A 23,311-nucleotide genomic window follows, 5' to 3' on the forward strand; every position below is an offset into this window, starting at 1 on the left:
TGGTGAGTTTCTTTTGTTTAAGGATCCTCATTTTATTATGCAGAAAAGCTCTGAGCCACTTTGCCAAGTTCAGGTCTTTACATGTTGAGTGAGAAGTTACTGAGTCAAGAGGACACACATTCTTTTCTATTCACCCCACAATTTTGTTGTCAGTAGTAAATCTGCCTCACACTAATTGGTGAAAGAGCACCTCAGCTTGTGTTTCAGTTGTCTGGATCTAATTCAGAAAAATGCATATACTAGCTATAAAGCCTTAAGGGAGCACACACGGTGCATCAGTTTCCACATGGGTAGTTATCAAGCCACATACAGGGACTTGGATGCAAAGCACATACAGATTAAGAGATTTTGTTGGGACTTCTAGAGGAAACTTCTGCCTCTTCTGGAAAAAAAGCCCAAGTTTTTTCCTTACCCTGGCTTGTTCATAGAGAAGAACCAATTAGAGGAAACAGTGGAAAGTGAATATCCTCAGCAGCTTCCTCTTTTACCCTAAAAGGAGGCAAGCAAGGAGTTAGCCTTTCTGCTCCAGCCCCACCACCCCCATTCACTGGGCTGAGCTGCCCTTAAGAGTGGGAGCTGTGACTGCAGACTCCTCCTGCACTGGCCACGAACAGTCCCTTGCAATAGACTGAGCAGTCAGAGCACAACACATTGCCTCTTGAGCGACATTAGCTTCTGGGTCCTTGCCTCTGGCAGCTGCAGAACAATGCAAATTTGCCTAGGCTGCCATCACGAATCACAGAATCAGCAATCATTTAGTTTGGAAAAGACCTCCAACATGATGGAGTCCAGCCCTTGACTGATCACCACCTTGCCAACTAGACCATGGTACTGAGTGCCATTCGCAGTGGTTTCCTGAACTTCTCCAGGGATGGTGATGCCACTACCTGCCCGAGCAGTACATTCCAATGTTTAACAACCCTTTCCATTAAAAAATTCCTTATGAAGGTATGAGGGTAGACAGTTGCCACAGGGGAGAAATGCAGCTATGGTCAGCTAATGGAACTCAGTGAGTAGCTATCTTGATGACTTTTAACTGCTGATACAGACCTTCACTGACCTGTACATGGCTACATCAGAAATGGAGGAATCCTGTTGTGTTCATGAGTGTTATACCCACACACTACTATTTAGTCATAATTAGTGTGTATATTTTATTGCTCATTCAAAAAAGGAGACAACACATTTTTAAATTCGGAATGATAAGATTATTTTTCCCTTTTAAAATCAATCTTTTATTTTTTCACACATACCATCAATCCCAGCAATGATAGATGTTTCTATCTGTTTTTTTGGTGTGTTAACTAGCAAACATTCTGGACCACAGAGTAGGAAAAATGTAATTTACCATGAAAGGTTCATATAAATGTTGAATTATTTCTGCCTGACCATTTCTTTCAGGCTTTGGCATGAGGCCCTGAGGACAGCAGGAGAGGAAGAGGATTCTGAGAGATAAATCTTGTCTATCTTTGGATATCTTTGGATATGGGAGAAGTAATTAGTAAAAGTAGTCAGTAATGCAGGTAAGACTGTCACTGAAGAAAGAAATCACTGAAGGAGAATTGTCAGTGTTTAGTCAGAAGGACATGAGATACTTGGAAAGTGGTAAAGACACTCTGACTGGACTTTTGAGGAACTAACCATAATAAAACAGAATAAAAACTATTGGTGAGAGCACATTTGTCCAACACAGTTCAATCTTCTGAAGGCTTGAGTTCACTTGCAAGCATGGCTGGCTCTGTGCACAGTTCATTCTCACACACACCATGATTAGCACTTTGTCAGCAATGATGGCAGCTGAATATGTACCGCTACTGCCAGAAGAAGCCTGGCACACGACTGTCCTCTGACAAGCATTTGCTCTCACAATGCAGATGAATCTCCTGACTCCGCTGCTAGACCTGGTCTGAAGGGGCTGGCATCTTACAGGTTTGTGCTGCTGGCTACACAATGTCACTTTGGGCACACCGGTGTCTGTGGAGACACATGACAGTGGAGAGGCCTGAAACTCTGCACTGGCACCAGAAGTATGTAACACAGATGACTGTGGATGCACTTGACATATCTCTGTTATTTGAGGGGAATTGCTGTGGGGAACAGCTGAAACTGTGTGTTATCACAGCGCTTGATGAAAATGTCACAACTCTTTAGAATATAAAGGTACTACTTATGTAGGCAGTCCTTCAGGATATCATTACTGTGCTAGCAGTTTTGGCCAAAGATTTTATGATGTTTCTGCAATTCACCTGCTCCTGCGTGAAATGTAACCAATAAAAACTGGAAGTTCTTACATCGCATACCTTAAATATACAATATAGAAACAACACATTGCATGGAGTTCCCCTTATTGGTTCATATGCTTATGAAACCAGATATTTCTGCTGATGTTTTATGTGTAAATTTGCTTACTCTCAACATTTCCATGTAAGTACACATTATTTTCTGCACAAATTCAACAAAATAATTCAATTTTAGCATGTATTTTTTCAACATTGCTTTGCTCCTTCTCACAATAGTTTCTCATGAGTGGAGTCCTGAGAAACAGAGCTTGAGAAAAAAATGAACTTGTGGTTTTAAACTAATGGATCTGCACCAAAATTCTGGATTAAGTTTCTGGTTTTACCACATACTATATGACCTGAGGCAAGGAATAGTGTCTCTTTATTTCTCATCTTGAAAGCAGGGATAATAGCTTCTCTACCTAACAGGATTCTTATGAAGTAAAATCCACGATCAGTAATGATAACCTTCAGCAGAATGGAAATAACAACTGCAGCTGTTCTTTGCAGACATAAAGTAAGGCCAAGTGCCATGCCCAGCACTTGGGTCTCAGCAAACCCCTGCAGCACTACAGGCTGGGGGAGACACATGCTTGGCAAAAAGGGACCTGGGGGATGCTCATTGTGAGCTGGATGCTCAGTGTGAGCCACCGTGTGCCCAGGTGGCCAAGAAGGCAGTGGCATCTTGGCCTGAACCAGAGCAGTGTGGCCAGCAGGACAATGGACATGATCATCCTCCTGGACTTGGCGTGGCTGAGGCTGCACCTCGAGTCTGGTTCTGAGCCACTCACTTTAACAACGACATTGAGCTGGTGGAGGAAAGGGCAACAAGGCTCATGAAGGTCTAGCAAATGTGTGTTATGAGGAGATGCTGGGGTAGGTGGGTTTGTTTAGTCATGAGAAGGCCCAGGGGAGATCTCATTGCTCTCTACAACTCCCTGAAAGGAGGCTGTAGTGAGGTGGGAGTTGGTCACTTGTACTGTCCCTGCAGTGATAGGACCAGAGGAAATGGCCTTCGCTGAGACAGAAGAAACAGATTAGATATTAGAATTTTTTTTTCACTATTAGGACATGTCAGGCATTGGGATTGGTGTGCTGGGAGGTGGTGGAGTCACCATCTCTGGAGGTGTTTAAGAGGCATCTGGATTCAGTGCTGGGTGATGTGGGTTAATGGTTCAGGCCTTACAATGGTAGTACTGGGATGATGGTTGGACTTGACAATCTTAGAGGTCTCTTCCAGCCTTGATGATTCTAGGGCTCTAAAATAAGGGTGTTCATCTTCTAAACACACACAGCAAAAACACCATCGGCAGGGCACTGAGCCGAAACTGGTTTTCAGTGACTGACTCTTGAATGGAAGATCAGTGTCAGGGTATGCCTGATGGAGGCACTTCTCACACTATGTCCTTCTGAAGGCAAATTAGACATAAGTATATCGGTGGGTACAAAGCCCTCTCAGAAAAATAACCAAAATTGTAAAAACACAGCCTGAAGAAATAATAAACCATAAATATGTTGACAATAAAAAAAAAGTATCTGGCACGTTTTTCACTTTAACTCATGATACCGAATGAGCGGCAAGATGTGCAAAACCAGGAAAAGTCGTGCACAGGAGAGATGGCAGCCTAACTCTGTAAGGAACTATGGCTTGGCAGCAACATGGTGTCACCAGGTGTAGCTTCCAGCCATAATTCTGCATCTAGCAAGGAATATCTGATATTGTAGGTTCGTCGTGTTTCATATTTGAGTCATGCGTGCCACCTTCAGCATTTTCCCCTTATTTTTCACTTTTAAAAGACAAGGTATGATTTGTTGGAACGGAGCAGAGATAGCTCTCTTTGAGAGTCGCAGGGGCACCATACCTATTTTCAATCAGTAAACCAGCTACAGGTGTGCAGCACCCATGATGACTCACCACCTCTCTGGGAGCAACTGAAATGACTGCCGGGGGAAGGGGGGGATGTAGGACGCTGGAATGTTACCGACAGGCAGAGTAGGCTTGTTGCTGTCAACAGCTGGGGGTCAGAAGATCCCCTTCTCATTTCCTTGTCCCACCACAAGCACATCAGCTTTCATGACCTGCTTTCCGCCACCCCTTAAGGCCGTGGCGATGCCAGCACATTTTGGCTGGGGAAGGGTCCCTGCGCTGCGGTGGGCAGCGAGCCCCGGGCGGTGGCAGCGGAGCGGGCCGGGCGCGCTGCGGCGCGGGCGGAGGTTGGCCGGCGCGGAGGCGGCGGAGGAGGAGCGGGCGGCACAGCGATAGCGCTGACGGGCAGCGGCAGCCGCTCTTTGTCCCCTCCCCTCCCCGGCGCGCCCAGCCCAGCCGGCAGCGCGGAGCGGAGCGGGCCGGCCCGGGGATTCCCTCCCCCGCCGCCGAGGTCGCCATCTTCACCCCCGAGCTCGCCTCGGACGCTGCCGGCCGGGCTCCCGGGGAGCCGCCGGGAGCCTGCGCCGCGCCTTCCCGCTGCATGTGACGGGCGGGCGGTAGCGGCCTCCTCCGCGGATCTCGGCTGCGTCCTCCTCCGCCCCCGGCGCGGCGGGGAGGGGGCGCGGGGCGCCCGGCAGCGGGAGACGGAGGTGCCGGGGCGCGGCGGGCACACAAAGGAGCGGGCGCCGCCGTGGGCAGCGGTGAGTGGCGGGGCAGGGCTGCGGGGTGCCGCGCTCGCCGCCCTGCCCCGTACCTGCCGGTGGGCTGGGCAGCGGCCACTCCTTTTCCCGGGGGCCCGCTGGGAGCGATGGCGGGGGTTGCGTTGCGCCGCCGCCGGGGACGGCCGGTGTTTTCCGCACCGCCGGCGCCGCGGCCGGGCAGCGGCGAGCGAGGGCCGAGCGAGGTGCCCGGGGGTGGCGGGGCCCGTGCTGGGCGGGGCGATGCGGGGGAGGCTCCGGCCGCGCCGCCTCGGGAGCGGGCAGTGCCGCGGGCGCGGCGGGTGATGCTCAGCCGCGGTCGCGCTCGACGCTTGGACAAAGAGGAGCGAGCCACAAATTTCGTGGTGGGCGAAAAAAAAAAAAACAAACAAAAAAACAAAGCAGAGGGGTTTGGGTTTCCTGGATTTTGTGGGGTTTGTTTTCTGGATTTTTTTGGTTTGTTGTGAGGCTTTTGGCGGCTGGGCTGGAAGGTTTTTGGTTCCCTTTAATGCCGTGCGCCCCCGGCCCGTCCCCCCAGCGTGCGGCGGCGGGGCAGGTGCCGCGGCGGGCCCGGGCCTGGGGTCGCGCTGCGGCCGGCGCAGGGCGTGGTGCCGCGGCGGGGATGCCGCGACGCCGCCGAGCCTCCCGCCGTGCCGGGGCGGCGTGCCGGGCCCCCGGGAGCGGTGTAAGGCCCTCCGGCCGGGGAAGGAGGGAGCCGGGGTGCGACAGACAGCAGGGATTGTCGTGCGCGTCTGGAGAGGTAAATTAGCCTTTAGCAGCTGGTGTTTGAAATGTGGCGCTTGGCTCCTGGGGCGAGCGTGCGGTTTTCAGGCAAATCCTCCGTGTGTGTGACCCTGTGCGCTTACCAGAATTGTAACTCTTCCGTAGGAGAACGTTCCAGGAGAACGTGAAGCTCTGTGACATTTAACTCTGAAGCTGGATATGCATTAAAGTGTAAGTTTTCCGGTTTTGTTTCTGAACTTGGATTGATGAATGGAGTGATTATTTCATGTCTGCGAGATAAAAACTTGAGAAATAATTTAAGTGGGACCCTAGGCAGACTTTTCCCATGCCTGTTGCATATATATGTCTCTTCTAGACTGCAATAACTGGTTAAAAATAAAAAAGTAAAGAAAATCTGGGAAAAAGTGATGCCTTAAATGCTTGCTTTAGGTATGGTTGTGGTGATGGATCTTACTTAATCCTCTAGGGCTGACAGTCATCTTTTAGACTTAAGTCAGTGTATAGGAAATACTGGTAACTGTAATACTAGTGTCTTTCCCTACATTTGATGGAAATAACTGAGATTAGATGCTGCTTTTTCCTCACTCATACGGCATATTTAGTCAAATATTTTACTTAGATGGTCTGATTAATAGCAGCTCGTTGAAGGTATAGATATATTTCTGAGCTGTTTTTTACAGTGTTAAAATATAGATGCATTTTTGAAAGATGTAATCAAATATTAAATTTCTACTGTAATACTGTAATGGGGCTTTTTGAAGGGTGAAAAGGGCTGTTGTAGATGGAATTGCAGGAAATCATCAAGCAAATGACTACAACCACTAATAAAATTAGTAGCAGATCAAACAAGCAATGAGATAATTTAGTATGTACATAAATTCATTATATGTCAATAGGTATATCACTGCTCTTTTAAATTTGGGTTCTCCCATTAGCTTGAGTGAGAAGCTGGAACCTGGATAGAACTGTCTGGGCATCTAAAGTGATTTTGTTAACAAGTATGAGTTATTCAGTGTTCAAGACATTGGTGAATTTTCTGTATATCTAGGCCAGAGTTTTTTAGATTAAAAATTACATCACACAGTCCATATAATGTTATATGGCATTTGTGCACCAGAGGAACAAAGCGCTCCATTGTTTTGTGTAGCTTGTACATAAATATTACAGTTAAATTATCTTTTGTTCTGTTTTGCAAAAAAATAATTGTCAGTTTACTTGTGCTGTCATATAACCATACAAAATAAATTTTTTTTGAAGCTTGCTAGTAATTCTGATGCTGTGAGTGTTTTGGAAGTTCTGTGGTAATGTGGTAGTCTGTGGGAAGTCTTGAGGACATGGTGGCTGGTCACAGTAGGGAAAAGACAGAACTGTTTCAAATATCCCATCAAGTGAAAAAAAAGTTGAGCTGATTTAGAATCAGAAAAAGGAGATGAGAAATTGAGTATGTATTCCAACTTACTTTCTGTATATTTTACTGTGCCCTTTTTCACCTGTATATCAGAGGTTTCTTTGCGGTGATAAAATATTAGCCCTAAAATGGTTTCAAAAAATCAGATCATGTTCCATAGAGTTGTTACAGCGGAAAAGAAGGATTAAATGTCTCATTTAATCCCTTTGCTCAACTAGAAGTTGCTTTTCTGGAAGCAGTGGTTCTTGGTGGTGAAATAGTGCTAATCAGCAGTTGTTGCTGTAATTGATTGTCCACTGCAGAGGAGTCCGTGTAGCACCCATTAGCTTGAGCAAGCTTGCACGAACCCTGAAGATACTTGTGCCAGACCTTTTGACCCTGAGGTGGAGGTGAAGGGGCTTCTTTTTCTGCCTCTTGAGTTTCTCCTCACTGGAATTACAGTGCGCTTTTAGAAAAATACTTTTTCCTTTACACCACTGACAAGGAGAACATATTTCATTCTGTGATACATCTTTGAGGTGACAGTTTTCCTGAAGTTCAGGATTATATTTTTAAACTATTAGGCATAGCACTGAGATACTTGCTCTGCTTCATGTGATTTATAGACCTACCTTTTAGACATGAAGCATAATGTGGAATTAAATTACAATAATGGAAAAAAAGAACCCTGGTGTTGAAGTACTCCCTTGAGATACTGCCCCGATGAGGTTTTTTTTAGTTGTTGTTACTTTATTTTCAGTGAACTTAGCTTGACAAATTAAATGTAAACTTTGCATACCATAGTGCTAAGGAAAATCTTGTGCCAGTCTGTTTTACATACTCCATCATGTTTCCTTTTAGAAACCCACGGGGTTCTGGTCAGTGTCAGTGAGTGCTTGGATAGAATTCGAATGAGACTAATTTTCACTTTTGAGTGATATACTTTGCCTATTCAAATCAGTTTTCAGCCGCTCCGTTGCAGCTCTTGATTACACTTGACAGCCTGAGTCCAGGTAGTGAATAGCAGTTTATCATGTAATTCATTAGTGCAATAAGTGTATTTCCTAGCTATGATTCTAGCAAGCATTACAGACTGTTGCCTTACGTAAACAGATGTAAGCACTTATCTTTGGTCACCGCATTACCCCTGGGTGTGTGTTCCTCGTCCTACGCCTCTGTGTGCCTCTAGATAGAGATGAGGGCTGGTGTGGCCCTTGTTCCCTGTGCCATGTTCATTAAAATGTGTTTGCTGCTGCCATAACTGTTTAATATTATCCATCTTGTGTCTCCTGGTTTTAATACTGGCCTTGTATTGTGTAGTGCCTAAAAGAGTTTTAGAGGAACTTGGGGTGTTGTGAAAGTGTTTGTCACTGTTTTCATACTTTAAAAGGGGGAGAATTGCTTTCTAATGTGTTCTGAAGGACTGTAGACAATTGACTGCTGAAACATGAATGCCTGTCTCCCAGTCCAATTTTATCAATGCTCAGAGTATACTTAGCAGGGTTGACATGAAGGAGTTATTTTTTATATTACAGCTGCTGTATTACGTTTGTGTTAAAAAGTACTGAAGCAAAGTGTTTATCACTGCACAAATAAATTATTTTATTTTTTGAATAGACTAGATGTAGATGCACTAGAAAAGCAGGCACATGCTGTTCTTTTCTGTAGCCAAACCTCGGAGGAAAATGAAGGAGAGAGGGGGAGGAGGAATACTGCTCTGAAGGATGCTGAGCTTGAGATGGGTGGATTGGATTAATTTTTCTTTAAAGGAAATCAGTTGATCTGAAGAGAGGCTTTTGAGCATTCACAGTCACTTAAAGGTTTCATATTATTTTGATGAAGCAAGTCTGTCTTGCATGATGAGTGTCTCATTTTATTATATGACTAGCAATGATAAGAATTGATGATGAATTCAAGGAAGAGGCAGCCTGAGGCAATTGAACGTGGGTAAAAGAGCAATCAAACAGCTGCAGTGAACATGTTTAAGTGGGGACTTCACATAAAGGGCAGATTGAACAGGAAGTTTAGCAGCGAGAAGGCTGCCTCTTAGTAGCGAAGTGAATGTAGGAAAATTAGGCTGGTGAGCGTCCTACAAGAGGGTTTTGGCTCAATGCCCATTACATAGATGGGTAGCTCTGCCTGAGGATTCCTTTGGTCTTTCTCAAATTGAATGTTTTGTGTGGTTAGAAGTGGATGTGCAAGATGAAATTACTAGACCGGGGTAGTTGTAAGAGGAACAGTAGTTTCTGTTGACTGCTTCACCTCAACAACAAGGGGAAGAAGAGCTGCCTTGTCCATATAGAAAGCAAAGTTAAGGGGGTGCATACCTCCTTCAAAGCAGTCTTATGTATTCTTTGTCAGTTTCACATTAGCAGAATGTCTTAGGACAGGGGCGTAAGGAGGAAGACATAAGGTGTAAATGAAATTGTTGGCAGGTTTTGCAGGCTTCTTCCTGAAACATAACTGAACTATATTAATTTCCTCTTCTAATTTATTTAGTTTTCTGTCCAGTCAAATTTGTAGTATTTGCTGTGAGACGTCAGAGGGAGAGCTGCTGGTGTGACTCTTGTGGATGTCTTGTGCAGGGCTAGGAGTTGGAGTTGGACTTGATAATCCTTGGGCATCCCTTCCCACTCAGCACATTCTGTGATACCTTCTGTCTGCACATGCATTAGGGAGGAGGCAAGCTGCTGCTAACTGCACTGCCTGAAGAGCTAGGAGCTGCTGCACAGCTTGCTTCTGTGTTATGGCTAAGCAATATTCAACAAACAACTGAAATGGCTCTCTGTTATGTTCGAAGGTTTACCTATTCTGGTACTGTTGGAAGCAGGGATCATATTATAGGCTGACATCTAGTCATGTCAAAAGTCTATTGAATTGCAGTTACCTGAGCCCTTGATCTGACACCATACTTATTAGAAAAGAGTTATCTCAGTGCTTCGCTGGACAGTTTGAATCCTTTCCCCACCATATACAGATTGCAACAGACGTGTGCTGGCCTGTGATGAGGGTTTTTTTGCATTGTATAAGCTAGTGCCTCTGTGTTGGGGAAGAGGTGCTGGAAGAAAAATTGCAGTTCATCTTTATAGAAGAGGAGAAAGTTTGTTCTCAACAGTAAGGGGCTTGTAGTGCTGGGAGGGTATTTATTGCACATGGAGATGACCACTCTCATCTAATAACTTTTCACAGCTAAACAGTTAGAGTGCCTTGAAGTTGCACTTTAGGCAAGCAGTGACAAAATATTGTAAGCATCTCTATCTATTTAGGCTAAAAGAGGGAGCTATTTGTTTTATCAGTGTTATCTGTGCATGAACAGTACAAGGGCAAAACTGGGCATGAACCCAGTAACTGATTACGGACTGCATCATGGTTCGCTGGGTATTTTGGAATCTTGTACTTCTTTACAAATTGCTGTACAACTCAACCTGTTTTTTTCTAACTGTATGTGCCTTGAACTTTATCAGTTATTACAAAGAGTTTGAAAATGTTTCCTTAAGAAAAATTTCTTTTCACAGAATAGAAAGCGTGTTGTCACCAAAGCCTCCCCAGTTAAAATCCCAGTTGTCCTCATAAAAGAAATAAATATGTGCCTTCACAGAGGTTTGTGAACTGTGTCTTAAAGTTCTGGCTTATCATTGTATGGGCTTTATATACTTTTCCCATGCTTCATTTTTGGAATGGGGCCTTCTAATCATCTAATTTTTGTACTCACTCACTGAATTTGGAGACCAACTGTTTAAATCTCTTGCAAAAATAGGACTTTTCCAATTTGCAGCTGGCTTCCTTGTCAAAACAGTCATGCTGCTTAGTACTGAAATATTATATGCAGAAAGTGTCTTGTTACATTTATTGGTTGCTTTTATCTTGCAACTCATATTCAGTAAGTCTTGTGCTGTCTGATAACACCTCTTTTAATTGGCCCCATGTGATGTAGCTATTAGCATCAAACACCAGTTGATAGAGGAATTCCACCTACTCCTTTAAAGCTTCCTGAGAACAATTTTTCACTTGAGCTCAACTACCTATTTCTTCTCTTGACCCTGCAAGTGAATGGTATCTTGCCCTGGTATATTTGCACTGAAGTTCTTTTCTAGTAAGCTGAGTTTTATAAGGTTTGTTCTGCTTTGATATAGTTTAAAAAAGCCTAAAATTGATGTGAGAATGTAGTTTCAAGTTAAGTAGTCCTGTTCACTTGAACTGTATAAACAGATTTTGAGATACAATAGGAGCTGTTTCCTCCAGCCAAAATTAGGTATAAGTATTTCAGAAATAGGAGTATACCCATTTTATTTGGTGTAGACATGTTCAAAAAGTCAGTGTACAGTGGACTGGATGAAAGGCTTAAAATGTGTATTTTAAGTAACATCTAAGGGTGGAAAAAGGGAGTAGGGAGTAGTCTTCACCAAATTACACCAAAGTGTTATTTTTGTTGTTCACGCACTCCTTGCTCATCTGATTGTTTTGGTTTTGTCCTCAAGCATATGCGAGGAGAAATTTGCAGAGGTAATAGAAAACTAAGCTTTGATGCATTCTGTTATTTTATTTCTTTTTGGTTGGTTGGTTTTGTCCTATCAAAAATTCGTCTTGTACAAATGTTTAGGTGATGTGCTCACAGTAGGAGCATGTCACTGGTACAGCCATGGTTTGCTATGTAATCAAATCTTTATTTCAGTGTTGAAATAGGGACTTTTTTGAAAGAATAAATCTAGGTGTGTTCAGCTCTGCTATTTCGTATAATTGTACCTCGTTTTCTTCTAAGCTGTCTTGTAAATGGCGAAGCCTTGTGGTACTCTTCAAAAATCTTAGTTCATCTTGAGACTGCGAATTCACTGAGGTGGATTTGAAGGGGCAGTGTATCAGTACAGACAGTTTCACGTGTAGACCATCCTCTAGGGTCTACTGTATCCAAGTTGCCTGTAAGCTTTTTCTGTAGAAGAATCTCTAAATCCCTGCACTGGTGCCTGTATTTTCCATGAATGATTGCAAAGTGGCACTTCCACTTAGCACCGGCTTTTCCCGGGAAGTCAGCAGGAGTGATGACTCCTTTCAGCTCTAAAGCATTGCAGGTCAGGCCCTGGCTATGACTAAATTAGTGGTGAAGCTTTCAGTGAGATCCTAAATTCATTGCAAAAATTTAAGTCCTGCAGAGCAAGTTAACTGCATCTCTGCAAGAATGCATTTGCGAGAGTGATCCTGGCCATCAACCAGCACTTATGGTGGAGTCATATTTCTTCAGTGGAATTGCAGATAGTTGTATCCAGAGGTGCTTACAAACCAAAGTGTGAGCATTATCAGTTTATATATAGAAAGATACAGGTACAGGAGGTTGTGGTGGATTTGTTTTTTAATGTATTTATTATTTGGTTGGGGCATAGTTGTCACCTTTGCTCCCAGTCCTTTGTCCTCTGTGTTATCAGGATATATATATATTCATTGCAAGATGATCCTTAATTCTTAAGATTATTTTATTATTATTTAGATCAGTTGAAAATTGTAATAGATAAAAGGAGACTGCATTAAGAGTGATCCCACTTGGGAGAAACTCACAGCAGGCACAGACCTGTGATAGTCCAAACAAGTGTGCATTTTAGTGAAATAGTATGCAAATTAAGAATTCCATTAAAGAAAATGTGTTGTTCTGAAAGTGATTCTTCCACATATTAGATAGGTACTCAAATATTCACAGAGGTAATGGATGATTCTAGATTATGTTTTTTATACTGTTTATATGCTACCTCTTTTTTCAAATTCTTAAAATTTGTTCTTTTTCTTTCAAGGACAGAAAGCATGATCTGAAAGCTTTGTTGCTTTGTTTCTACTGGTTGAGATAATATTCAAATATTTTTGTCAGTGTTCTTCTGTACAGACAGTTTTATCAAGCTATTTGTGACTTAGTGTCCTTTAAAGTGTAACTTAATTTGTGTTTGCATCTATTCAAAGATGCTGAGGTCAAATGCTGTACTGTTCTGAAGTCCCAGGCAGCAAATTTTGCACATCACTATGGTAATGTGCGTGTGGCATGTGGGAGGAAGGCTGAAGTTGGAACCTGCATTAACAGAATCTGTTAATATTACATATGCTCAGTGGCGCTAGCACTGCTTGTTCTTTGACATGCATGTTCTTTGACTGCATGTTCTTTGCTTAATTAAAAACAAAGTAATATGATGGAATTAAAAGCCTCTGTTGTCTGATTTTTAATCTTTTTTTCTTCTCTGTGCATGTGTGCTTCTGAAACAACTCTACTGAAATAAAATATAGGTAATTGTGGAATCTTCTTTCTGTTTGGAAAATGCAATTATGATCTTGTAAAGTAGCAAAGAAGCTCCACAATTTCTTTGTTCCCTCTCTGAGAACTTATGGATAGACTTAAAAGTCATTGTGTTACAGCTAGGGATATCTACCGAGAACACTTGCTACTCATAGTGCATGTCCTGGTGATTTCTGCCAAAGCATTGTGAATGTTTAAGTTGCTTGATTTTGGGTAAGCATATTTGGATTCTTCTGTACTTGCTATTGTTTTCTCAGATACAGAATTAGTTCTGAAGCATCAGAACTAATTCAGTGCTAGTTTATTTGTTTTCTTTAATAAAGAAGAACTGTGTTCTGTTCTGAAACTGATTCTTAATTGTCCTTAGTCAGTGCTGATTACAGATAAACTTAAAAATACCTATGAATTTGTTGGAAAAGTCGACAAGAGAAAAGTTAAAGCTGACTTTTTTTTGTCTCTATGTTACTGTAGTCTAAATAAACATGGAAAAATTGGAGACTTGGATGAAGAATGATTTATATTCCCCATTACTATATTAATTGTTGCAAGCCTCAAAGTAGAAGAGTGAAGACTGTGAAGGATGTAGAGGGGAAGCCACTCCAATAGGGGCTGAGGTCGCTCAGTTTGCTGAGACTGAGGAGAGGCAGAGACCTCGTTGCAACTTCCTTGTGAGGGGTAGAGGAGCAGCACTGATCTCTGTGATCACCGGTGTCAGGACCTGAGGGAATGTGCTGTGCTAGGAGAGGTTTAAGTTGGATATTAGGAAAAGGTTGTGTGCTTGCTTCCTAAGGAAAAGGCTCCCTTAGGAAGTGGTCACAGCACCAAGCCTGACAGAGTCCAGAAGTGTTTGGACAATGCTCTTGGGCACATGGTATGACTCTTGAGGCTGTCCTGTGCAGGGCCAGGAGTGGAATGATGATCCTTGTGGTTCCCTTTCAGTTCAGCACATTATATGAGTCTAAGAAATTTTAATTACTTGCAATAACTTACTAGTTTAAAAATACTGACCCACTGCTATTGAGAATTACAGGCATTGATACGGGTTCCAAATGCAGACCAAGTCATGATGACTTTAGTTATATGGCCTGAGGGTGTGGGCTTCTTAACTTTGTCGTTGCATAGGTAAACCTTATAGCAAAACAAGCAAGAAGGGTCCAAGGGGAGTTGAGATGTTCTTGCTGCATCAGAGTTCAGGTGGGTCAGGAGGTTCACCAGAGCTGCCTTTGCCACCAGTAGAGCAGAGTTGTTAGCCTGGCGTGACGTGAACATTCAGACTGTTCTTAACTTGGGAGGTCACCCGGAGATCTCAGCCATCTGTGTGTGCATTCACGTTACTTGGTGCATTTTGTTTTTACAGTGCTATTCACTTGTTGTACACGATCTGTCATAGTAATAACTCTTATTACTGTGATATTTTTCCTTCAAAATGCCAGGCCTCCTTTTGAGAGTGCAAGAGTGGGAAGTGATGGCTTTGACAGTCTTTGCCTTAGGAAAACAAGCCGCTTTTTCAAGGCCGTTTCTGCGGGGGCTGAACATCGCTGTGTATGCAGTGTAGTCATTTGTGTATCTGGTGACTTGCAAGGTCCTTTTTTGCATTTTGAGGAGAAAGATACTTACCATGTACTAGACTATCTCTCTTCAAATGTCTTTAAAAGACAAAACTTGTCAGTCAGTAGGACTTTGGACAGTGAACTGTTGTAATTTTGGGTGGGTTTGTTTTTCATTCCATCATTCCCTTGACCTGTTTCTGTTATGTACAGGATCTGTAGTCCCACACAGATTGATTGTCATCTGGGTGATTTAAAGCAGACAGATTTTTCATATTAGATTTGAAGAAAAAATTCAAGTAAACTACATCCTTTATCTGATGAATCAGTGAAGTTACTTATGTCAGGTTTTCAAAGTCTGTATTGGCAGGTGTGAAAACAGAGTACCTGCTCTGAAAAGCATGCTACTAAATACACCTTCCTCCCACTGTCTAGAAAAAAAATAAAAGCCTTTATGGTAGTAAAATAATCTTGAGAAAGAAATACTAGTACATGGATATTTCTTCTTTCACTTTAGAAAGGTTTAGCCTCTCAAACTTTTTAATGCCTACTGAGTTTCTCCATAGTCAAAATTCAGTGCGCCCAATTGAAGTGAAGTACAAGGTTTCTCCCATTATGTAGCTGAATTTCTGCACTTTCTTATTCTTATCCCAGAGTATCTTTCAGTCTTCTCCCTAGTGTGTTCATACAGTGTTATGTGTTCATCTTCTAAAGCAAGCATGTATGTCTCTGAGCCAAGGAATTTCATTAGAAAGAGGAGAAATAGGAAAGCCTGATGCCAGTACAGATAAACAGGACGTGGACACCAGTCTTCTGGGTGTCTGACCCCTAGTAGTTTCTGGGAGAATTATTTGCCTTTTTTTTCTGACTTGGGAGGTTTTCTGGAGGCCACCCAAGATAAATGCAAACATTGTAAAGTATTGAAATGTCTTGGTGTTGCTGTCTTTTCTGGGCCCCTCACTTTAGGAGGGACATCGAGTTACTTGAGCGTGTCCAGAGGAGGGCAACGAGACTAATAAGGGGCTTGGAACACAAGCCATACGAAGAGCGACTGAGGGAGCTGGGGTTGTTCAGCCTGCAGAAAAGGAGACTAAGGGGCGACCTCATTGCTCTCTACAACTTCCTGAAGGGTGGCTGTGGTGAGCTGGGGGTCGGTCTCTTTCTCCGGGCGATAACAGATAGAACAAGAGGACACAGTCTCAAGCTGCGTCAAGCGAGATGTAAGTTAGAATTAAGAAGGAAATATTTCACAGAAAGAGTGGTCAGATACTGGAATCATTTACCCAGTGAGGTGGTGGAGTCATCATCCCTTGAAGAATTCAAAAAAAGACTGGATGTGGCACTTGCTGCCATGATCTAGTTGAACAGTTAGAACATCGGCTGGACTTGATGATCTTATAGGTCTCTTCCAGTCTTGAACTTCTGTGATTCTGTGATCTCTTGAAAACAATGTTTGAGGTGAAGAAAAGACATTCTGAGGTAAGTTTAAGTAGGCTACTGTCCCAAGTCCTCTTGTAGGGTTAAGTTGGTGAACAGAAGTATCTTTCTCCTAAAGAAACAGAGTGTCTTTCTCCTAAAGACGTACCTTAAGTGTAAACTCCATCTCTAGTTTGTTCTCTAAGGAGCTCTGATTTTGAGGTTTATATCCCTCTGGTAAGAATGGGAGAAACTAAAATGAACCTTCTCAATTTTTTCAACTTGTCTTTTATGTTATATACTGTATGTCTCTTTTGGTGCCAAATATGCACAGGTCTGAATTCACTGATGTTTCGCTGACTCCATTCATTATGCTTCTGTGTAATTAATTGCTGTACTAATTACAGGCTTCATAGTGAAATAATAAAATATGCTCTATGGGCTGTCTGTAATTTCCTGTATGTATGTGACTTTGCCTTTGACTAGAATAGAATGAAGATTTTAAACCTGTGTGTATATATATGGTATATGGTATATGTCTATGGAGATAAAAATTACTTAGGTACAAAATAAACAATTGGTATTTTTTCCATTTTTATTTTTAATAACTTTCAAAATGATGAAAAATGTCCAAATGAAGACAGCGAAACCCAATGCAAACTTTAGATTTTTATTTTTTAATGGATAAAACAGTTAAACTGCTGAAGTTCACTTTTTTTTTCTTCTAGCAGACAGGACTGAATGTCTGCAGACTAACTGTTCATGTATTATAAATTCACAGGCTCTTTAGCTTAGAAAATCTCTTTCTTTATGGTATGAATACATCTTTACAGTGTACATGTGTTGTGTTTTCAAGTTCTGTATCAAATTCCAACCTGTTTTGTATAATTAGAAAACAACTTAGAAGGTGTTATGGAGCTACAGTAATTATTTTACTCTCTGAATTTGATACTTAGGAATATCAGTATTAATTTTCTCAATTCTTTTGATGCTTATGATGCTTTTATAGCTGTTCCACTAAAATATACTTCCTTGGCATTGAGGTTCTCTGAAATAATGTCTCTTCAGTAGAAGCACTGTACTAATAGATACATTTTACTTTTCTAAGGGCACCCATATCCCATTTTTTCAACCCTACTGATTTGGTTTTTGTCATCTTTGTTTTCATACACAGATTTTATAGTGAACTCCTCATAGAAGGCAAATGTGACTTGTAAGCTGGGATGGACTAAGTAAAATAAGAAATCATCTGAGAGATATTATCAGGATGACAATGAAATCGCCTGGTAATGTGACCTGTTAATCACTAATGCAACATTAGTGATTTTTTGTAACTGGTTAAATCAGTAATGTAATAATTATTTGGAAATACAGGCTTGAAAACAAGGCTTCAGAGAAGCATACAGCTTCAAATTCTCACACAAATGATACCACTTAGACAAATGCTTGTTGTAACTGGGTTTTTTAATGAATGTGATGTGGGCAAGTCTGCAGTAAGCCCTCCAGAGTCAATAGGGAGTTGGCACTGCTGGATAAGTAGTGTGCCTTGGCAGTACCTGCAAACAGCTACTTTTTCCACTCTGCTGTCATTTAATAGCCTTTCAAGCCAAAAGTCTACCATTTATAGCAATGATTTTATTAATTAAATTGTCCATTAGGATGTATATTTAGTCTCCAGGATTCATACATCTGGAATTCTAAATAGCTGTGACATGATGACATACAGCCACTGGTTCAGATCATCTCATTTCTGACTGACTTTTAAAGATGTTGTTGTACAAGGATGGCTTTCGTTATTCTGTCCTGCTGCTCTTACAGCATGTCCCTAGATTTCCAATGATGAAGTTTGGGAAAGTCTTGAAGTCTTTTTTTATTTAAGGAGATGGGTGGAGGAAAACATTTGGCTTAGAGATTGTAAATATAGATATTCTTATATCTACTGTTTCCTCATTTGTATAAATGTTATTACATATTTAAATTGTTTATACAGAATTGGTCTCGACATGCTAAGGTTGTTATGTGTGCTTTTAATGTATTCTCTTTGCTAATTTCTCATAATGCAGTTTTCTCTGAGTGAAATTTACCATAGTAAATCTTTGTCCACTTTGCTTTCAGTTGCATTGCATTTGAGTGAGGAGGTCTGTATTTACTGCAGCTAAATGAGCTGTTTCTCCTATCTATGTACCAGCTATTGTCCACAGTGTCTTAAACTAGAAGGTAGCTAAATTTCAGTAACACTTCTGTTATAAAGTTCAATAAATTTCAATAACACTTCTGTTATAAAGTTGACATCTACTCTAAAAAGACATGATTGCCTTTCTGGCTTTAAGGATTTTATTTGCTTCATATTGGACTTCCACAGCTCTTGCCATGCAATGCCATGTAGTTTATCCCTTTCCCCTTTTCCTTCACAATATTTTTCTTTTCAGCAACCATTTTTCTGCATTTATAGTTTGAGGAAGCGAAGGGAGCCGACCCACCCTTATTGATCAGCATCGAACTCCGATTTATTGATCCACCATGCACATTTTTATAACTGTGTTAATTAAGTTCATACATATTGCAAAACCCAAGCTCATCATTGGTTACAGATTACACACCAACCCCTCCTTTTGTTTTCAATACCTGTGGTTTCTTATTGAGACCAAAACTTGTTTTTCTCATCCTGTTATTGACTGTTCTCAAGGCCTCCATGTTTGTCACTCTGCTTTCCCATCACTATCCAAGGACAAGGTATTTACTTGTTATTAAAAAACAAGCCTGAGAACTCTGCTGTTTACAGGAACATGTCTGAGAACTTTGCTGTTTACAGCTGCCTTTTACTTTTCAATCAGCTGTATATTTTCATGGCCTTTTTTCCTTCAAGCCATGTCTGAGCAAAATTCTCCAACAATAGTTTGCTCTACCTGCTCTCATCTGCCTTAGCTCTTCATTCCTAGTTCATAATTTCTCTGACGATCTTTTCTGAAAATGACATGGGTAAAGGTAAACACCCCCTAATTTTACATTTAAAATCTGTCTTATGTCAGTCTGAGAAGAAAGAGAAGACTTGGTTCCCTAGTGTGTGGACAAGGAAGGGCTCAGATATGATAAAAAAACCCCCAGTAGAAGTCTGCAAGCAAATGCCTCATCATATAATGTGAGGGTTAAAACATTGGGGTTCTCAAGTGTAGAAGGGAGGTGGAACTTTTTGTCTGGGGCGTTTTTTTGCTCTTTTTTGGAGTGGGTTTTTTTGCTTATTTTAGTGAAATCTGCAAAACATTGCCCTGTCTAACACAGGAGATGTACAAAATTTCATTTACTACCACATTTACGTTATTTTTATATGCACATTTGAAGTGTGAACTAGATTGTTTGATATTTTCACCTTTCCTCACATCTTCTGTCTGTTTTGAAACCCATTTCTGATATATCAGTGCTTTCATGACTGTCATTGCAGGTGGATGCTCTGCGAATACCAGAGTCTTCTGGTTTGTTTGGGTTGAGTTTTTTGAATAGAGGTTTAACAGCACTAAATATTCTCCTGCTACTTCAAGTAGCAGTGATTCTTCTTTTCACTCAGAGCCAGCTCTTATGAGTGTGTTTCTTTTATTGCTTGCAGTACTTGCAATACACCCTTCCTTCAACTGAGAACTGCTGAACTCATTAGCAGGTGTCATGGATGCGATTCAGTAAAAAGCTTGTTTGCTAAACCTCAGACGCTTCGTGGCATTTAACTGCCATGTTACATGTTATTATTGGGAACTAGTACAAAACAGTTATTCCTGAATGACGTGGTACTGCCAGTAAATTGAAATCTGATCACTAGCTATACTAGTGAAGAAATAATGTTGGAATACACATGCAATTTCCACACACCTCTGCTAATATAAAAGTCTGACCCTAGCAAAGGAAGCAGCCAGAACTAAGTAGGTCCTGCTTTTGTACCCATGCTCCTCATTTGCTTCATTTAACTATGTCAAACATATGTGTATATATATATAAATAATTTATGTAACTTAAACAGGGTATAAGCATACTGGGTTAAGAGGACCTGAGAGTGCACAAGTCAGTGATTGTTTCTTTCAGCAGTGCTGTAAACAAGGTAGTTGTAATCCTTGGAATCATTTACAAGTGGAAGTAGCTCAGTTATTCTGACACCTGCGGTGCTTTGCAAAGGAGAAGCTTTGGAGGAACTCCTGACTCTCCCTGTTGGTAGCTGTTTTTTTCCTGGAACCATGAAGTTACATTGCTCTTCACTGTGAATAGTTTTGATTAGGTGCTGTAACAGATGGTAACTTAATTCTGTTTTTTTTCAGTTTTGCATTGCTCTCTAAAATTGGGGATATCTTCACTGAATAACTTGCTGCTTAAAGAAAGTAACAGAAGTTGGGAAATTCAGGTAGGCACTACTTTCGATTTACTATTCACTTTAAATGTTGATGCAAATATGTATGACAGATCTATAAATACTCATTGTAACAAAACCATCAAAGCGTGATATAGATTTTAACCTTACTAAGACTGAATGTGGTTTCATGGCACCTCTTGTGAGTTCTAATCAGGCCCTGATAAGAAATCCAGCAGACTTATGATATTCAAGTGTCCTTTGTGCTCATAATAAAAATAAATTAATGTTCAGATTTAATGTGATAGGAGGTCCAGGTACTTTGTAATGCTCAATAAATTTAACAAACTATTTTTGACAAACTATTGTCTTGTTGCCCCAACATACTCTGGTATTCATGGTATGTGCAGCCACATACACTTCCATTTCTTTTCCCAATTCCCTTATCAAGGAAAATTCTTGATGGATTTGCTAATTACATGTATTTCATATTTCACTTCCTTTGTTTCAACTAAGGCTTCTAAAGAGATTTCCAATACTTAATTCCAGTATAAGATGACAGAATTCTTTTGGTGTTCTTTGTGTAATAACTTTCATGGCTTTAATAATTTAGTTTGCAACTCTGTATATTACAGAGTTGTTTATTCTGCTTTGCTCTGATTTTAAGGATTCATCCAACTTTAATTTGCTACTTTCTACTTGTAATTCAAATACATGTACTTTGGTGTGGTGTTAAATAATGTGTAGGAATGGACAGTAGTTTTAATTACCTGAATTTTCCTCCGCCAAAATACTCAGGTTTATTCCTATTTGACTTTGCTCATTGATAATGATTCTAGCACATTTATATGGGGTTAATTGCTGGGATTACACTAACAACCAATGAAACACTTAAACCCTGACACTATTGCTGATTTCTTATTACCTCAATTCTACATAGCAATTTTAATTTTAGAAGCTTGTATCTCTCCTTTAATATTTTCCTTTACTGTTTTCATGTTTTACTTTTTAAAAATCCAAATGAACACTGTGGAAAAGAATCCTGTAGGAAATCAGTACCTTAGGAAATGTATATAAAAATCCCTTGTGCATGTCGTTTCCCCAGAAAGAGATGTAACTTGTGAAACATATTGCAAAAACTCTCCATATAGTGTTTTGCAGGCTTTGTTATTGATTTATTTTTCAGGAGCTAAGTGTCTTTCTATTTTACCTTACTCTCTGCTTCTAGTCACCATTCATGTAGTATGTAATTCAAGTACCAATAAAAATTGATGCTTAACCCTAAAAATACTCAAAGTATGTTGAATTTTGTTTAAAGATTACATTTTACATTTTAAGATACTGGTTAGTGTTACATTTTCTGTTTCATTCTTTCTGTCTCCCTTCCCCCAAGTTCCTTTGAACACTCTGAAGTGTTTTCAGTATGACTGACGATACCAGACATGTTTGGGCTTATCCTTAGTGTTGTGCACTTCCTTTCCATTATCACCTGATCTTTTTAGCTCTCATTTCACTATTACTTGTAAAACGTTTCTGCCAGGGAATCTGGGGAAGAAAGTCTGCACAGGGATTTACCCTGGAGAAGCATGTGACAGAAAGGTGATTGTATTCTTAGCATGAGAAACTGAAGTGTAAATAGCATCCCACGCTGGGAGCAGGAGCTGCTGTCTCTGTTGCTGACCCTGCAGCTCCTCCTCTGGCCTGCTGCTTGCTGCTGGGACTCAAGGACATTCCCAGATGTTTCATGTGCCCACCGAGTGAAAAAATGTTTCATTGCAGAATGGGATTGGGCTGTGCAGATGGGAATCTGTGTTCTTTCGTCTCTGGCAGGAAAGGGGAGAGAGAAAGAAATAGTAGCCCAGTTGTAGTAACTAGCCCAAATCTAAGGTCATTTTAAAGTAGTTTTATGAACTGCCAACCTCAAAAAAACTCACAACCAGAAAAATACTGTCCTGTGAGGGTGGATGGAAGAAGGAAGGCAGTTGGGTAGCATGTGTGGGGGTGATAAGGATAGGTAAAACATGAGGGTGATGATACCTATTTGAAGAAGACAACTCAGAGGAAAAGAAGAGCAGTATTTAAAACCAGAGGGAAGTAAGGGCTGTACTGTAAGCAGCTGCAGGAGGGCACAGGGATGGATGACAACTGGTGCAGGAAGGCAGGTGAGGAAGGAGCAGAACTTGTGGAGCAGAGGTTCTGTGAGTGGTGATCGCCACTGGAGCAGGAGCAGGCAGGAAGCAAAGAGAACTCGCAGTGCAAAAATATGCATGTTTCACTCTTGTGCCAGAGACAAGTGAAGCGCAGTGGGTGTTCCCAACCTGTTGGCTGGCCTTTCTGTGCAAGCTCCAGGAGTGTCTCCAGGAAGCTTCAATCATAGGCCAGGAAGCGCAGCTTTCCTCACTTTCCTTGCTGGCAGCTATGATGTTGGTGATGGTAAAATCTCCATAAAAACCTTATTATGTGGCCTATTCCAGATAAAAAAAAAAAGCCTCAGATCCTAATATTTTTCTTCATTTTTTTTAAGGTTTTGAGGTTCAGAAATTGAAAGTATGTAAGATAGTGATGGACAGTGCTCTAGTGCCATTTCCTGCTGCCTGTTTGCCTAGAACCCTGCAGCTTTTCCTTTGCCTGCTTCTCTGCAGTTGTGTGGTGGACTTTGTTCACATGCCAGGGATTTTGTTGCATGACTCTGACCATGTGCTTTGTGGATGTACTTCC

At 41.3% G+C, this 23,311-nt stretch overlaps 1 protein-coding gene across 3 annotated transcripts in view; it reads left to right on the forward strand.

The window, feature by feature from the left end:
- Positions 1-4,646: 4,646 nt before the first annotated feature.
- The window catches only part of CDC42SE2 (CDC42 small effector 2), an 84,198-nt gene continuing 65,533 nt past the window's right edge, over positions 4,647-23,311 (forward strand). For 2 of the 3 annotated variants that reach the window (XM_058823334.1, XM_058823331.1), the window contains exons 1-3: positions 4,647-4,907; positions 5,793-5,858; positions 20,565-20,647. The gene's annotated coding sequence lies outside the window, so the exon portion shown is untranslated. Of the gene's footprint in view, positions 4,908-5,200; positions 5,270-5,792; positions 5,859-20,564; positions 20,648-23,311 lie in introns of those variants that run through there. The other variant, XM_058823333.1, reaches the window with a different exon arrangement.

Source organism: Ammospiza caudacuta, chromosome Z (genome assembly GCF_027887145.1).
Source record: "Ammospiza caudacuta isolate bAmmCau1 chromosome Z, bAmmCau1.pri, whole genome shotgun sequence".
NCBI classification, from domain to species: Eukaryota; Metazoa; Chordata; class Aves; order Passeriformes; family Passerellidae; genus Ammospiza; species Ammospiza caudacuta.